The sequence below is a fragment of the Camellia sinensis genome, chromosome 6 (genome assembly GCF_055761805.1).
Source record: "Camellia sinensis isolate YWXY chromosome 6, ASM5576180v1, whole genome shotgun sequence".
NCBI classification, from domain to species: Eukaryota; Viridiplantae; Streptophyta; class Magnoliopsida; order Ericales; family Theaceae; genus Camellia; species Camellia sinensis.
In genome coordinates, this window is record NC_138966.1 from 35,664,440 (window position 1) to 35,680,950 (window position 16,511).

The following is a 16,511-nucleotide window of genomic DNA, read 5'->3' on the forward strand; positions in this document are numbered from 1 at the left end:
ATCACGAGGAGCCAGTTTCTCTGGGTATTATTTCCCACCCTTTTCTCATTTGTGATTCTCACATCACTCTGGCACTCAAGCTCGGTTTTTCTCTCAAAACCCTTTGGCTCGCTTTTTCTTTCAACTTACTCCTCTCTATTCTTTATTCTCTCATTTTTTTATCCCTCCCCAAGGTGATTAATGAATGAATAGGAAGTCGCAGGTTCATGCCCGATGCCGTTAGCTCACAACTATTTCTTCTGGTGGGTAGAGTGCCTTCCTGGCAAGTATGTTGACGACGGGGGAAAGACAGAACGCCTGACTCAACTGTGCCCCTAGTTCATCATTTTCACCATTTTTTGTTTTGGTTTTCTACTAAAACAGTTTTGATCAAGATGAGAGTCGGATTAACGTACTTGTTCGATTTTTGATTTGAAAACCATGCAAGTCAGGCTGTAAGCACTGAAAATTTTCCTTTTTGGGTCCAAGAAAATGGTCTAGTTTTGGAAAATGGAATAGTTTTCGAGAAAAATAGTCAACCTCAGTAAAAGTTTTCAAAAACTATTTTGCAAACAGCTAATTCTCAACGAGCATGGAACCTACTCTTTGAGGTGCGCAACCTCGGATCGGAGGCAATGGAAAATTGCCCCTGGCTTGAAAGGGGTGGATGGCAACGGAAAGTTGCCCCTGGTTTGAATGGCGGCCCACGGCAACGGAAAGTTGCCCCTTGTTTGGATGGTGCCGCAGCAGTCCGCAAACAGTCTTCACCGGTGATGGTCGAACTCTTGGACACAGAGATGACGAAGACGGTTATAACAAATATATGGACACAATCACCTTGGAAGGTGTTGGCGACTAGACTTTGGGATGAAGTCGAAACCATTGTATGGACTGAGACGCTATGAAAGCGTTGGGGGCTGGACTTCAGGATGAAGTTGCCTACGTATCCCAAACATGGGAATCATGCCTTACGTAGTTCCGGTTAAGGTACACTCGGGTATTTTAACCTTCACTTTTTAGGCTCTAACTTTTGCCAAGGTGCCCGATGCGGGTTTTCGACCTTGCGAGCTTCTTTTCATTTTCTTTTTTTGTTCATTTCTTTTTCTTTTCTTTTTCGCATTTTTTTTCTTTTCTTTTCTTTTCTTTTTTGTATTATATTTTTTTTCCTCTTTTTTGTATTTTTCTCTTGCTCTAACTTTTGCCTGGGTCACCCTTCCGAGTTTTCGGCCCAGCGAGCCTCTCAAAGGGTAAAAGTGTAGCAAGTCCATGCCAAATGGTTTTTGAAGTTGAAGCCTCTCTGTATCTAGGAGAACGGCTGTTGCAATGATTTGTAGGAGAATCCATCATGGCTGCTTCACGAGCTTCTTCTGGCGAGATCTACTCTTTTTGATTCGGCTTCGGTGCCTCTTGTTCGAGGGCTGCTCCTGATCTGGCCATATAGACCTTGCATGACGTTTGACCGTTGAACTTTCTGAACAGGTTCAAGGTTCGAAATGGACGGGTTGAATCTTGAGGCTGAGAGTGATCCTAGGCTGCACAATCTCAAGAGCGGTTCCACACAGGTCTTCGCAGGGCCGTGCAAAACATTTGTTTTTGAAAGTTTTTAAGAAAGCGACGAATCGCTCGTGCCGAAGATAGTGTGGAACCAATCTGGATCAAGCCAGGGTCTTTCCCAGTACTCACGCTGACAAGCATGGTTTCATTCATTAAGGGCTTGGCATGCTTCTCTTTCTCTCAAAATGATCAAAATTTTGCAAAACCCGAGGAATTCCTTCCTCTTCGTTTTCACCGCAGTGTTAAAGAGGTTTTGAAAAACATAGGTCAATGCACTGAGTTTGGCGCGCAGGAGAGCAGGTGAGATGTACTGTCAGTCCATTCAAGTCCTCTGGCACAATTAACTTACACTGAAAGCAAGCATGAAAATGAGATAGCCACCGCTGTTTCATTCAGATTTGTTGGTATAACTGGCCCCTCGGCAGAAACAGACTCAAAAACAAAAACGGCTAATTACAAGACAAAACAGTGTTCAAGGCAACAACCCCGGAATCACCTGGCATTCTATACAAAGGGGACTGACTCGATACAACAAGACAGACCCTTAAGCAAAAAGACTGACTTAAAACAAAGAGACAGACTCAAAACAAAAGATTGACTCGATACCCAAGCCAGAATTTACAAAGCTAGCGTTCGCAAATGCTCAAAAATGCGTGCCAGACGCCACATCCAAAATATACCGAAAGCCGCCCGCAGGTGGCTCACTTTCTGATTACATACTTGCAGTATCTGTGTCCTCAAAATCCAATAACTGGGTGGTGACAGACTTGGCTGAGGTGGGCGGGAGGATAACCTCGTTTTCGATCAAATCTTGCACCTCATGATGGAGACGGAAACAATTGTCGGTAGCATGGCCTGTCTGTTGGTGGTACGCGCAGTACTGAGCAGCATCATGCGTAGCAGGAAGATTCTTTGGGAGAGGCCGAGGCTCCAAGGGTTTAAGGTGTCCCCTCTCGGCAAGGATCTGAAGTGCCTTAGACAGAGGCATGTAGAGAGCATGAAAGACCCTGCGCCCTCGGGGCAGGTATTTTGAAGTCTGAGCATTCTTACTAGACGCACAAGCGAAGGGGTCGGCAGGCGCCACCTTGGCTTTCTGATCTTTCCCGGGTGCAGGGCTGGGAATAGGAGGAACTGTTCTGGCATGACGGGGCCTATCCCGATTTTCTGACTAACTTGAACTCCCCTCAGGTGGAGTGGGGAAAGCATCCTCCACAGTTTTTGCCACAACTGCGGATATCTGTTGCTTGTTCATCCCCCCGGCTTTCAAAGCCTCGACTGCCTGCAGCAGTTGTTCAATGGGATCGGCATCTGCCTTCATTTTGTCTTTTCCTCTGGCCTCAGCCTGATCGGGGTTGATGCTGATATGTCATTACCATAGTTGGAGGCCATCTCTGGTTGGCTAAGTTCAATCACAATTCGCCCCAACAGCGGGGGCTCCTGGGGTACAAAACTCCCGGCATATGGTGCGGCTGGAGGTGAAGCTGACATTCCGTAGGCGAGATCCGCCACAGACCTCTGGAGATCACCTATCATTCCCATTAGTTCAAATATAGTAGGCTCGCGAGCCTGGTATAGCTAGGGGGCCCAGACCAGGTGCGCAACAGGCGACCTGGGTGGATGTGACATATCAATGTTGGTCTCACTTTGCAGAGTCATCCCTTGATCTAATGCAGCTGCCATAACCACGATCTCTTCTGAATTCTGCGTCGTCATAAGCCCTGCCTCAATCAAAGGGGAACACTAGCTATTCTGTACCAATTCTCTGGATACTCTGAACTGACAGGAAAAACAAACAGCATTTCAGCCCAAACAGATCAACCATAGGTGTAGCCGAACAACTGTACTCTATTGCTGATCACTGTTCCCCAGAATCACTGTTCCCAAAACTGAACCTGATACCCGCAGATAATTGATTCTCATAAACTGATACTGATGCCCTCAGGTCTAATACTCAATCTTGCAAACTGATATGTACGTTCCTGTAGAGATAGACTCTAAAAGCACATAGCAAGTAAAGAGAGCCAAAACACCCCTATGTTGGGGTAGGGTTGCCCTGTCCTATTTTGTCAGGAGCTAGGGTTTCACTATGCACGCAACAATTTTCAAACAACCTAACATCGGGTAAGCAACCTGTCCTAGCTTGGAATGGTCACTACGGATTTTGATATGTACTAGGCCGAATGGTCAAAAAGGGGTGCCCCGGCAAAACCGGGGTTTGTGTTCCCATACTATCAGAGCCCATAACCGGTCAGCCTTATGGTCATGCCTTGACAAGACAAGCCTCTGGCAAACCGTTTAGGAATGGCAGATGGCAAACACGGTGTCCTAGGCGCACCAATGCACATGCAATGCAAAGAGACACATAAATGAAATCAAAATAGGATATCACGAGTTCGAGTTAAGCTCTCTAAAATCCCCAGCGGAGTCGCCAGAAACTACAGACGCGCCCGCGTGGGGGGCCCTCGCTACAGTTCGGACTCGATTTTGTTACGGTTCTTAATCTGAACGAAAGAGTCCAAATCCGGCAAATCGTTTTGAGAAACAGATTTTTGAAAAGAAGTGTCGAACAGGGACTGCTTTGCCAGATACAGAGTTGCCACCTAAATATTTTAAAATGGAGGAATTTAGGAAACCCTGACTCGGTGCCAAAGGCCACGTGTCCGTCATTGCCAAAGTTGTCTCGGCTCGGGAGCTTGGGTACGATCGGAGAAGGTCAGCTATGATCACCCCCTCTCGCCCGATCCGAAGACCGGCCTCTACTAACCGTGATATCCGATTTTGAAAACGTTATGTGTTCTTATTCCATTTATTAGCCTGGAATTACTATGTTGTGCGCACAGCACACAAGTATAGACTAGATTGCCTAATTTGGAAATGAGCATTGCATATCCGTTTGTCTTGAAAAACATTTTGGAATTTGCTACTCCCAAGTAGGCTAAAATACGGATTTCAACGAGTTTTTCCAACTCAGACAACCCAACCTTCACCCACAGGCATTCAAACAGTTTATCACATAAGCATCTAGCCACATGTTAAGCATACTGTCATGGTACCATTCACACGCATACGATTTGCTAAAGCATTAAAATACTTACATAGTACTCCGCGCCAAAACACAGAACTCGTTAGCAATCATGCATGATCCAAGTCCATGTATAAATTGACTAATGCAACACATATAGGATGCAATTAGAATAGGCTCGGCTAACCTGAACATGGCATGTGAAATGCGATCAATTGATGCACGTATTCAATTTGGGATTGAAATACAAATGCAGTTAGCATGATGTACCGAGCCCGGTGCATGCAAGACAAATGTATGGATGCACGCATGCATAGCATAAGGTATACTAAATTAAACATGACCTATTACTAACCATCAAAGCAGGTAAGTAAAAGGGAGAAAGAAGTGGGGGTTGGAAGACATGCACACACGCACCCACACTTATTACAAATTTGCCCTCGCTCGGAGGGACCGAAAGAATAATACAAATCGAATAATGAATTAACTGACCTAGCTAATTAATTATTACAAATTACCTAATTAGTTAATAAACTAACTAAGCTAGGAAAAGCAGTAAACCGCCTTGGGAAGAGAGCTCAATGCAATGCATGCTCGGCCTTGCTCGGGAATTCATTGCCATGCGCAATCTGCCTCTGTTTTCCCTGCTCTGCTCCTCTGAAGACTGTCAAAGTCTCAGAATTGCTCTCTGGACATTGAAGAGTGCCACCAGCTGAATAGAATGGCCACCGGCAGTGGTGTGTGATCACCAGATGTTGGTGTGGCTATCAGTGCATGAAGGATTGCCGGTCGGCACTAAACACTGCCGGTCGGCAGAAAGTTCTTGCAGAATCTGTTTGACAGCAGCAGAGGACAGAACTTTGCATGGCAATGCAATTCAAGGCATATATGCACCTACCAAGCCCCTTTTCATGTGTATGACTCAAAGGGACATGCTCCTTGATTCTCAGACCACCAATCGTGCATTTCAATGCGTGATGGCCCAAGAGACCAAGCGTGCACATTTTGATGTCAAATGAAATGCAATGCACGCAATCAAACCAAGAGGCTTCTACCTCCATCATGACTTGGTCAGGAGGTAGAGCATGCATACCAATGCAATGCTACTCTAATCATGTGAGTTAGCATGCAACATGAGCATACAAGCAAGTGATACACACTAGGTGCATTAGACTAGGCAAACAAGCATACAAGCATGCCATAACTGTGCAAACTACTTAGAGCATGCAAGGCGTGATCTAATCATGCAACATGCTAGTAAATTGACCAAGGGAATGCATGCCAAATGCAAATGATTTCAAGCATGCAACACATGCAACCAAAGCATACAAACATGGGATAATGCAATAACACTTGAATGGCATGCAAGGGACGGACTTGCACTAATTGGACGGCTCTAAGTTAGGTCCAAAACAGTGGCTAAAGCCAAGGAAATGAGGCCCAAAACACACGCACACATGTATGCAAACGTGGTCCAATTCCTAAGGCTCACCAAAGAAGCATTGAACTACACTTAGTGCAACCACACATGGCATGAATTAAATGACTAAAAACAGAATTTTAGCATATTAAGACAAGGCCTAAAGATCACTTAGATGGCATCCAAATGACCTAAATTCAAAGGCATGCACAAATGCCAAAACATGGAGCATGCTACACAAGCTTTCAAAGCATTAAAGAGGTACCCAAGGCAAGCATACAAGCATGTTAAAGGGACTGAAATAGTATTTGCAAATGGTCCTAACCCACTAAATTAAGGCAAGGATGCATGCTATACATTCACACACTTAAGGCCAACAAACCAAAAATGCAAAGGGGCTATACTAAGCATGCCAAAGTCGACCCAAACAACTATGGACAGACCTTAAACATGGCAAAATAAGCACAAAAGCTTCACAAGGCTAAGCCTAAAACATGCTAGAATAATTGTTTACAACCTAAGGCATGTTAAGGCCTAAACATGGCATTACAAGGTAGGTATGCTAAGCATGCATGGTGTACCAAAACCAATTAAAAACAGAAGCATATTATGACATAATAGGCACAAAAATCAGCTAAGGCATGGTCAACATGAAGCTTAGCTAGGTGCTCCCTCAAGAGGCCAAAAATGGTCCTTTTCAAGGACAACAAGGAGAGGGGGTGGCCCTCTCCTTCCTAGGACCTCAAGGCACCATCCTCACCTCTGAAATCCCTCAAGATTTCAGTGGTGAGGAGGCCCAAACACCAAGGTCCCGGAGCTCACTCAAAATAGCACAAAATGGGGCGTCTCAAGGCCTAAGAGGGGTCAAACACCTCCAAACCACAAAACACTCTAAACAAACTATTTAGAGGGCCTAAAAATAGAACTTTTTATGTTATATACTAAGCTCAAAAATAGTTCTAAGATAGGCAAAAATACAATGCAAAAATGGGGTAAAAAGGAACTAGTTTCTTACCCTTGAAGACCTCTTCAACAATAGTGGACCAGCTGCTCCTCCAAGCTCAAAACCACCCAAGAACCTCAAGAACAATCTCTTAGAACCTCAATAGCCAAGGGAAGGTGTAACACTATGTGTTTGTGTGCAATAGTAAGACACAAATACACTTAAACACACACAAAGGCCAAATGAGAGAGAGGTATAGAGATAGAATATGTATGGAACCCTAAACTTAAAACCAGAGCTCTCACATAACTTTTCTCTCTAAAATGTCTAACCCTAAAGCCAAGAGAAGAGGGCTCCTCTTATAGAGCTTTTTGTCTTGTGAAGCTTACAAGACAAGCTTCTAAAGAGAGAGATCCCTCCATACACGTGTATAGAGGGGAGCTAAATGCAAGACAGCTGTCTTAAAATATTTGCAAAAGCAGATGAACAGTAGTCGGCTGCTCAAAATTTCCATTTTGACAAAATGGACTGCCGACCGACAACAAAGAGTGCCGACCGGCAATATACATTGCCGATGGCAACAAAACACCAGCCGGTGGCCTCTGGCCATGGCCGGTGATGTGTGGGGATGCCTCACAAGGCATTGCCTGCCCCTCCAAGGCAAAACACAAGTGTTTGGTGCAAAACCAGACACTAAACAGTCGAGTTCGGAGATCCTGAGGCAAGGCGCGTAGCCGAGACCTCCGGGAACTCCAAACGAACACAAACATGGATGATTACCGGGTGTTCAAACGGTGACGTCCAAGTCTTGAGGACGGTCAAAAATGGGGTGTCTACACTGAGATTGTACAGCACCGGATCCCTCTTGACCTAGAGGCCTGACCTGTTAAATAGAAACTCAGAAGGATCCCCCCCGACTGGGCTTTCAAGATTAAAGAAGAGGTCACCAAGCAAATTGACGCAGGGTTCCTTCTGGTATCTGAATACCCAATTTGGTTGGCCAACATCGTTCCAGTGCCGAAGAAGGATGGTAGGATCCGAGTATGCGTGGATTTCAGGGATTTGAACAGAGCCAGTCCGAAGGACAACTTTCCCTTGTCGCATATTGATGAGTTAGTGGACTTCACAGTAGGGCCTGCTTTGCTTTCGTTCATGGATGGATTCTCGGGCTATAATCAGATAGTGATGGCACCTGAAGACCGGGAGAAGACTGCTTTCACCACCCCGTGGGGGACTTACTGTTACAGGGTGATGCCATTTGGGTTGAAGAATGCTGGAGCTACATATCAACGGGCCCCAACCACAATATTGCACGACATGATCCACAAAGAGGTTAAGGTGTATGTGGACGACATGATTGTCAAATCCAAAGAAAGAGAGGGCCACTACACCGCCTTGTAAAAGTTCTTCCAAAGGATCAAAGAATTTCGGTTGCGGCTGAATCCTCAGAAGTGTACGTTCGGTGTTACAGCAGGGAAAATGCTGGGGTTTCTGATTACACATAGAGGTATCGAAGTCGACCCTTCCAAAATCAAGGCCATCTTAGAAATGCCACCACCAAGGACTGAAAAGGAGGTACGAGGCTTTTTGGGTAAAGTATAATTCATAAGACGGTTTATCTCAAAATTAACCTTGACTTGTGAACCACTTTTTAGTCTCCTGAAAAAAGGAAAGAAGGTCCAGTGGGACAACCGATGCCAAGCTGCTTTTGAACAGATCAATGAATACTTACAGAACCCACCCGTGTTGTCACCACCCGAGCTGGGGAAACCATTGATTTTGTATCTTTCAGTAACTGAGACTACAATGGGCTGCATGCTCACACAAGAGTCTGAGGACAAGGTAGAGAGGGCTATCTACTATCTGAGCAAGAAGATGCTGGAGTATGAAACCCGCTACACACCGTTGGAAAAGGCTTGCTTAGCCTTGGTATGGGCTACCAGGAAGTTGCGGTACTACCTGTTAGCTCCCTCTATAATGTTGGTTTCAAGATTAGATCCCATCAAATATCTCTTCGAGAAACCGGTGCTTACGGGTAGGCTAGCTCGTTGGTTGCTTTTGCTTTCCGAATTCGATCTGAAATATGTGACACGCAAGTCAGTCAAGGGAAGAGCGGTAGCGGAGTTCTTAGCCGATCATCCAGTGGAAGGAGGTGAAGCAGTTGAGCACTTATTCCCAGATGAGGCCATTTTTCATATCAAAGACGAAACTTGGACGATGTATTTTGACGGAGCATCAAACCAATACGTGTATGGGATAGGGATGTTATTGATAGCACCTGACAATTCTCGTATTCCTCTAGCCTTCAAACTCCGGTTCAAAGTCTCGAACAATGAAGCAGAATATGAAGCATGCATTGCTGGTTTAGAAGCAGCCCTAGAACTAGGGCCAAAACGGTTGGACGTCATTGGCGACTTGAACCTTGTTGTATCCCAAGCTAAGGGAGATTGGAAAGTCAAAGAAGAAAAGATGATAATGTATCACCAGACTTTGGACTTGTTAATTCCTCGGTTTGAGAAACTAAACTTTTCTCATCTACTAAGAGAAAACAACAGGTTCGCAGATTCACTAGCAACTTTATCTTCCATGATAGACATCCCTTTTGGAGTCCGGATGCGTCCGATCATCATTGACCAGAAATTTACGCCGGCCTACAAGTCGATTGCTGCTATAGATGAGGTTCAAGATATGAACCCCTGGTACTACGATGTCTGGAACTTCTTGGAAAAAGAGGCATATCCACCAGGGGCAAATGCCAAGGATAAAAGGGCAATCAGAAGAATGGCCATTCAGTTCATTATCTGCGGGGGTAAATTGTACAAGAGAGGTCATCTGGGAATGCATAAATTGTGCGTTGATGCTGAAGAATCGAAGCGCTTAATGGGGGCTATCCATGGAGGAGAGTGCGGAGCGCATATGAACGGGGTAATGTTAGCTCGGAAGATCCTCAGACAGGGTTACTACTTGTCTACCATGGAGGACGATTATATCGGCTTTGTTCAGCAATGCCACAAATGTCAGATCCATGCAAACCACATGAACATCCCGCCGTCGAAGCAGTACAATATGACCTCGCCATGGCCATTTTCAGTTTGGGGAATTGATGTGATCGAGGCTGTCACTCCAAAGGGGTCTAATGGGCATGAGTTCATTTTGGCCGCAATAGACTACATCACAAAGTGGGTTGAGGCCCAATCTTATGCAGTGTTGAAGGCTTCACATGTCGCGAAGTTTATCAAGAACAACATCATCTGTCGTTATGGGGTCCCGAACGAAATTATCTCAGATAATGGTTCCCACTTCAAGAAAGAAGTGATTGACTTGTTGGAGAAATACAATGTGGCCTTTCACAAGTCGTCTACATATCGGTCGCAGACCAATGGAGCAGTCGAGGCCGCCAACAAGAACATCAAGTGTACTTTACAGAAGATGGGGGAAACCTATCGGGACTGGCCAGATAAGCTGCCATTTGCTCTGTGGGGCTACCGGACTTCAATTAGAACATCTACTGGAGCGACTCCGTATTGGTTGGTTTATGGGATGGAGGCCGTTCTACCTATCGAAATTGAGGTTCCGTCATTATGAGTACTGGCTGAGTGTCAGATAGCCGAAGCAGATTGGCAGCAGAGCAGATTTGAAGAACTCATGCTCTTTGATGAAAGAAGACTGAAAGCACTGTACCATGTTCAAGGTTATCAGCGCAGAATTGCCAGGGTTTTCAATAAGAAGGTTAAGTCTCAAAATTTGAAAGAAGGAGATTTGGTGCTCAAAGACAACCGAGCCCCCATCCATGACCCTAGGAGCAAGTTCAGACCCAATTGGACTAGTCCCTACATCATTAAGTCTATTTGGTTGGGAAGAGCTGTCGCTCTAATGGACCTAGATGGCCTAGAGTTCTCACAACCGATCAATATGGACAAGTTGAAGAAATATTACCCTTGAGAGGCTCGCTAGGCCGAAAACCCGAAAGGGCGACCTAGGCAAAAGTTAGAGCATAAAAAATTTGAAATTTTAAAAACTGAGCTCGCAAGGTTGAAAACCTACAAAGGGCGGCCTTGGCAAAAATTAGAGCGTAAAAGGTGAGGGTCAATACACGAGTGAACCTGAGCCGAACTACGTAAGGCTTGATTCCCATCTTTAGGATACGTAGGCAACTTCATCCTGAAGTCCAGCCATAAACTTTCCCCCGATCAACTTTGTCCATTTGATCATCTCGGTCATCTTCGTCTATTCAGCATTCAAAAGCTCGGTTGTGATCTCCGGTGAAGTGCTATTCAGACTAGGGGCAACTTTCCAGTTGTTGGGATCCGGGGTTGTGCATCTCGGTGACAGATCTCAGGCGTGTCCAGTTCTGATCCATATCGAAAATGGTTTTGAAAAGTTTTAATAAAAGTTGATTTTGCTCAAATTAATCTTTTACAACTTAGACCATTTTTGGACCAAATGAAAAATTTTCAGTACCTACAACCTTCAATTTTATTGATTTTAATACAGAGTTCTCCCACTCTTGAATACAAATTGAAGTTGCTTTTCATAAAGAAAACTTGAAAGTTTTGATTAAAGCAAATAAATCAGGGGCATAGTCAGGTGTTCCTGCGTCCCCTCCCAGAGCTGGTCAAAGCTTCTGATGCCAAACTGGGCCCAATATGCGCCTCTTCATTAAGCCAATCTATGCACTCATCAGACAAAGTGCAACTGAAAGTGGGAGCGGGGGCCAGGAGCTCTCTAGTCCTCCATGCTGTGGCATATCGAGCAAGCTGTGGACGTCGGACCAGAAATGCAGCATGGTATTCTATCCCCTCCGCCGGGCAAATTTGATCATGGCCGAATTGGCGCTGGGACTGGAAAGGAAAGTAGAACACGCAGTGTGTCAAGCCAATCAATTGAATCCCAGTCTGCCGGGACATGCTGTAGCCCATTGCCGGTAAATTGAGCCAAGGGCATCGCCAAGCAATGCGGTCTGCCGACAAATTGCACATCTAGTCGAACCACCATCCCTCATCAAGGGCATCGACTAGGCGACATCGGAAGAAGTAGCAGCGAGCTGAGTATGCTGGGCAAGAGTCCACAACCTGCAATTTGTCCATCAACCACACTTGGGGAGGGATGAAAAATGAGAGATTAAAGAATAGAGAGGTGTATGTTGAGAAAAAAAAAAAGAGTGAGAAAGGGTTTTGAGAGAAAAATCGAGCCTGAGGGTCGAGTGATGTGAGCAATATATATGCGAGGAAGGGTGGGAACATTACCTGCAGCAGTAGTGGACTCCCTGCAAATCTGGTCATCTCTCTGCGATGGAAAGCATCCAAGCTCATCAATGTCTCGGCCAATGACATGGCAATGCAGCTTTTGCCTTCCCTTAAGACTTGGGCAACCTCGATCAACCGGACACTAGATCCTACAGAGCCTGAGGCAAGCCAGAAATGACATAGCATGCACAAAAAAAGGGCATGTCGCCGAAAGCCTTGCCAATAATGCTCACCACGGTCACCAGCATCGGAAAACTGACGAATCAAACTCGGAATATCCAGTATTCCATCACAAATCAAAGATTGAGCGTCGTGCAAAGTGAGCCCACACATTCGACTCAAGGTTTGGGCGTGGCCGAAGCGGAGCTGGGGCAAGATTTCTTCGTTGCGCTCGGATTCCATCAAAACTTGGAAGTCTTCAAAGGTAGGACACACCTCTTGCCCGCCAAGGCTAAAGACATGAGTTATCGAATTCTAAAACCTTTCCACGGCATGGAGAAACGGAAAGTGCAGCGGAGTGCGACTCAGCATGAATAGTACATTTACACCAAAGCCCCGAAAATTCAGCTTTTCCGAGCCATCCAAGTTGGCAATCCAAGTTGTGAGATTTTGGGTAAGAAACTCCTCAATTTAGTGTAAATCAGTGTTGAAATGAGGAAAACTACGAGGCTGAGGCTTTTGTAGAGGATAAGGTGTTGAGTGGAAGACAGGTGTCAACATTCTGGAGGTCCTTACCATTTTTGGCCGGTCGACCAAAAGTAGTGCCGACCGACCATCTATTTTGGCCGATCGGCTAAAATATTGGCCGATTCCCATTAGTTTCGGCCGGTGATGTCTCCCTTTGGCCGATGGCCTCTAATTGTGCTCTAAGCCGAATAAGTGTTAAACATGATGAAAAACTGGTGATTGACACCACTTCCAATGCCTTCTGATGATGTCTTTGCGAACTAACACCTGTTACTTCGTCTTGCTTATCGAGTTGTTGTACATCTGCTTATCGAGTTGTATTTTACATCCTTTAAGTCTTTGCTTTGCTTATCGAGTTGTATTTACAGTTGGTTAACTTATCGAGCTTCTGTTTTGATTATCGAGTTGTTTTTGTCCTTACTCGGTTCACTACCTGATTATTACGAGGCAAGTGCTTACTTTTCAAACAAAGGTTCAAATTTCATTTACATTGTAATGTAATGTGGTGCGATGCGATGCATACGATGCAATATTTTTTGAGCAAAATAGCTGCTTCATTTCCATCATGTCTTTTGCAAAAAGTACATAGTTTTGAGAAAGTAAAACCTGCCTGAGGCAGTGCAATGTGTTTAAACTACCTATAAAAAAGGGAAAAGTAAAGCGAAAAGGGAAGAAGGCCAGCAGAGTGTCTGGATTAATACCCGTGGCCTCCCCTTGTGGTCGATACACCTCCCACGCCCTTGTTCGGGTCAATCATGTGGCACCTTCATTACTCAGGACAGTGCAACAAAGCGCACTTTTTGAACCTTAATAGATCTTCGTGTTGACCTCGAGCCATGTCTTCTATGAGCGATGCTCGGTACATGCGGGAGTATCCTTTCTCGTATCCTTTTTGTATCTTGCGAATTCTATAAATCGCTCCAATTCTATTGTATTACGTTGCTTCGTTTTGACTTTAATAAATCACGCTCGTTACGCGTCTTGCGTTGAACGGTGCCTCGTCCTATTTTGAAGTTGCATCTCAACATCATGAATAACATGCCTTTACCATGCTTCAGTTGAATATGTGCCTTTCTCTGTTCTCGCATTGTTACACACATTTCATGGGTTTTCGCGCATGCTTTACTTACATGTGTTTATGCACCCTTCTCGTGTTGTTGCACACATTGCATGCGTTTTCGCATATGCTTTACTAACATGTGTTTATGCACCCTTCTCGCATTGTTACACACATTGCATGCATTTTCGCGTATGCTTTACTTACATGTGTTTATGCACCCTTCTCGCATTGTTACACACATTGCATGCGTTTTCGCGTATGCTTTACTTACATGTGTTTATGCACCCTTCTCCCATTGTTGCACACATTGCATGCGTTTTCGCGTATGCTTTACTTACATGTGTTTATGCACCCTTCTCACATTGTTGCACACATTGCATGCGTTTTCGCGTATGCTTTACTTACATGTGTTTATGCACCCTTCTCGCATTGTCACACACATTGCATGCGTTTTCGCGTATGCTTTACTTACATGTGTTTATGCACCCTTCTCCCATTGTTGCACACATTGCATGCGTTTTCGCGTCTGCTTTATTTACATGTGTTTATGCACCCTTCTTGCATTGTTACACACATTGCATGCGTTTTCACGTCTGCTTTACTTACATGTGTTTATGCACCCTTCTCGCATTGTTACACACATTGCATGCGTTTTCGTGTATGCTTTACTTATATGTGTTTATGCACCCTTTTCGCATTGTTACACACATTGCATGCGTTTTCGCATATGCTTTACTTACATGTGTTTATGCACCCTTTTTGCATTATTACACACATTACATGCATTTTCGCGTATGCTTTACTTACATGTGTTTATGCACCCTTCTCGCATTGTTACACTCATTGCATGCGTTTCCGCGCTTGCTTTACTTACATGTGTTCATGCTTATCCTCACAATTGCCTTAGAGATTGTACATGTTGTCACATGTGCTTTGCTTACATGTGTACATTTTATTCTTTGCTTTACACATTGCATGCACTTCCGTGTGTGCTTTACTTACATGTGTATACTTTTCCTCACCTTCACACATTGTACACGTTGTCACGTGTACTTTACTCATATGTGTTTGTGGCTTCATAGCATTGTTATGCTTGTTTCAAATCGTATTGTTATGCACACACTAGGGTTGCATTGTTTTGCACCCCTTCCACCCGCATTGTTATGCACACTTCACTTGCATTGATTACGCACTTCTCACTTGCATTGCTATGCATGTTTCTAACAATACTGTACCTGTTAAGTTTTCTTTCTTTTTCAGGCACGATATTGTACGTACGGTTCATTTGAAGATGGCACAACTAGACGAACCGCACAGGTATTGTATTCTCCGCATGAGACGTAGCGAGAACTGAATAATTCTCTTATATCCTTTCTGTAAGTAATGTAGATTTCTATCCGCCTACTTAAACTGTTGCATTTATTGTATATATTTGCTTCATTACAGCTCTCTTTGCATGATCATAAGTTATGTTCGGCTTTGTGTATTGTTCTTGCATTTTACCCCTGCCTTCGGGCACATATCTTGTTATCTTGCATACTTTGTCAAAGTCTTCGGCCTTGTCAAAAATGGCTCATCTCTAGGGTTTGACATTCACTCCCGTTATTGTTATGACTTTCGAGTTCTGTCAAAGAGGGGCAACAGTAGACACCCCATTTTTGACCGCCCTCAAGACTTGGACGTCATCGTTTGAACACTCGATGATCATCCATGTTCGTGTTCGTCTTGAGTTCTCAGAGGTTTCGGTCACGCGCCTTGCCTTATGACCTCTCGACTTGTTTGTTCTGTGCTTTGTTGTATACCAAACACTTGTGTTTTTTCTTCTGAGGGCAAGGAATGGCTTCTTGGCCATACCCACACCTCACCGGCCTTGGCTTGAGGCCACCGGCCCTGTTTTCTTTCTACCGGCCAAATATTTTGGTCGGCCGGCTATATTTTCGGTCGGCCGACCATTTTTGTTGTTCAATCGGCCACACTTTCCAGCCGACCCCTTTCCATATGCTTTTGGCAGATATTTTATGCCAGCTGCCACAGCTGGTATCCATAATACACCCCCTCCATACACGTGTATGGAGGGATTTGCTCCCTTATGTTAGCTTCTCCAAGAAGCTTAGGAATTGGATTCCTATAAGAGGAGGCCCTCTCCTCCCTTTCCAGGGGTTGAAGAACTCTGATATACAACTTATATATCTATATCTCTCTATCTCTCTCTCTATATATATATAGTTGTGTGTGTATTAGTGTTCTAAAGGGTTTTTTGTTCTTAGTTTTGCACTAAGACACCTAGTGTTACATTATAACTTGATTGCTGAGGTTTTAAGAGGAGGATTTCAAAGTTTTGAGTTGGTTTTTGATCAAAAGGAAGTGCTGAGGTTGGTGTTCTTGAAGTGTTTTTCAAGGGTGAGAACTTACTTTTTTATTCCCCATTTTTGCTTAAAGTTTTAGACCTATTTGCATATTGTTTCGAGCTTAGTGTATAACTGATAAAATTTCTGTATTTTCGTGCTTAAGATGTTTCATTAGGTTACTTTTGGGTTGGGGGTTGTTTACACCCTCTTAGGCTTTGTTTGGCCTCTTTTTGTGCCTTTCTCTTTAGGCTT